A 2,648-nucleotide genomic window follows, 5' to 3' on the forward strand; every position below is an offset into this window, starting at 1 on the left:
GCAAAGCCATTTGAACTGCAAGGTCGGCGGTTCAAGCTCACCAGCTGCTCCTCGGAAACCCTATACAGGGTCACTATGGGTTGGAATCGACTTGATGGCACTTAACAACAACACTGAACAATAAAATGAATAGCATTTTTAAAAATTAAGTTTCTAAAAACATAAAAAGAACAAGAAGGCAGGTTTCCTGATAGTTGCAGAACCATCAAACCAGCCCTTGCCTGCTTTCCTCTATACTTTGTTTATATGAAAGAGTAGTGAGTTTCTATCTCAATTAAGCTTTTCTTTGAGAAGCCAAAGAGTTCCACGATGGTGTAAATGGTTAAGGTAATCTGCTGCTAACTGAAATGTTGGAAGTTTGAATCCATCCAAAGGCACATTGGAAAAAAAGCTTGGAGTTTTACTTCCAAAAAGTCAACCATTAGAAATTCTATTAAAAAGTTATACTCTCACACACATGGGTCACCATGCCTTCTAATTGGCTCAACAGTAACTGGTTTCGTTACAGAGTTAAACTCATGCATATGATGAGCAGGACAAATCTGTCTCGTTAAAGAAAGACTAATTTGTAAATAGGAGTTTTCTACCCACTCACTCTCCCTTCATTCATTGAAAAAAAATATTCAGTATTCTCTACCAATAATTTCTTCACTCAATACTTAGAAAAAAGGCAGGAATTCTATGGTGAAAATGGTAGCACTGAAAAAAACAAACGCCATTGACACTGGTATCCTTGTTTACTTCTCAAGCCTACTATAGCCTCAGAGAAGCAAAGATTTCTGAACACATGATTATCACAACAGAGTTATAGTCATGTGTTTACTGTTAATTATAATCATTCATGGTAGGATATGAGCATTTCTACTGTATTATTTTGAAAACTTGTCTTGGTTCTCTTCCCTTCCTTAGCAGCAACTTGTACAATGGCTGTTGTTGTTGTTGGGTGCCATTGAGTCGGTACTGATTCATAGCGACTTTATGCACAGCAGAATGAAACACTGCCTGATCCTGAGCCAACCTCACTACTGTTGCCACACTTGAGTCCATCGATGCTGCCACTTGGCCAATCCATCTCGCTGGGGGTCTTCCCACAAAGATTTATAGCCTCAGAAATGCTATCTATAACAGGGTCTCTGCGAGTTGGGACTGATTTGACAGCACATAACAACTTCAATATTGTTAAGGATGATACTTGTAGATGATACGATTCTAAACATAGAAAATCCCAAAGACTCAGCAAGAAAATTGCTAGAACTAATAGAAAGAGTCAGTAAAGTGGCATGGTACAAGATCAATATAAAAATACCAGTCAGATTCTTTTACACTAATAAAGAAAACTCTGAAAGGGAAGTCAAGAACACCACCATTCATCATAGCCACCCTAAAGATGTGGTTACTTGGTGCAGTCAGGTTGGTTCTGACTCATAGTAACCCTTCCTTCGTGCAACAGAATGAAACACTGCTTGGTTCTCTGGCATCCTCACAATTGTTGTTACATTTGAACCTATTGCTGCTGTCCAAAATATGAGAGACAAAGTTTTGTCATCTTAAGGAGCGTTCTGGCTGCATTTCTTCCAGGGCAGACTGTTTTTGTTTGTTTTTCTTCTTCTGGCAATACATTGTACTTTAAATATTCTTCTCAAACAGGATAATTCAAGTATATTCATTCTTTTACAGTCTTCCTGATTCGTTGCTCAATTTGCACATGCATATGAGGCAATTGAATATACAGTCACTTCAATCTGGTGCACATTAGTGCTCAAACTGATACCTTTGCTTTGGAACACTTTACAGAGGTCTTGTGCAGCAGATTTGCCTAATGCAATACGTCTTTTGATTTTCTGATGGCTGTTTCCATGAGTCTTGCTTACAGATCCAACCAAAATGAAGTTTTTGACAACTTCAATCTTTTCTCCATTAATCACAATGTTATTTATTGGCCCAGTTGTGAGAATTTTTGTTTCTGTACACTGAGGTTCAATCCATACTGAAGATTGTAGTTTTTTATTTTCATCAGTAAGTACTTGACATCCTCTTCTCTTCCAGCAAGCAAGGTTGTACGTTCTGCATATCACAGGTTGTAATGAGTCTTCCTCCAATCCTGGTGGCATATTCTTCTTCTGATAATTTAGCTTCTCGGATTATTTGCTCATCATGCAGTTTGAATAAGTATGACGAAATGATACAACCCAACAAACCTCTTTCTTGATTTTAAGCTATTCAGTATCCCCTTCTATTCTAATGGAATGTCTCTTGGTCTATGTATAAGTTGTTCATAAGGACAACTAAGTGATCTGTAATACCTCTATTTCTCAATGTTATCCATAGTTTGTTGTGACCTACATAGCTGAAAGCCTTTGTAGAGTCAATAAAGCACAAGTAAATGTATTTCTGGTATTCTCTGCTTTCAGACAAGATCCATCTTGATGTCAGCAATGGTATCCCAAGCTTCACATCCTCTTCTGAGGCTGGATTGAATTTCTGGCAGTTCCCTATCAATGTTTTTATTTTTACAGTCATGTTTTAATTATCTTCAGAAATATTTTATTTGCCTGTTGTAATACTGATATTGTTCATTGATTTCCACATTCCATTGGATCACCTCTCTTTGGAATGGGCAAAAATATGAAACTTTTTTGATCACTTGG

The sequence above is a fragment of the Chrysochloris asiatica genome, unplaced genomic scaffold (assembly GCF_000296735.1).
Source record: "Chrysochloris asiatica unplaced genomic scaffold, ChrAsi1.0 scaffold00140, whole genome shotgun sequence".
Lineage (NCBI taxonomy): Eukaryota > Metazoa > Chordata > Mammalia > Afrosoricida > Chrysochloridae > Chrysochloris > Chrysochloris asiatica.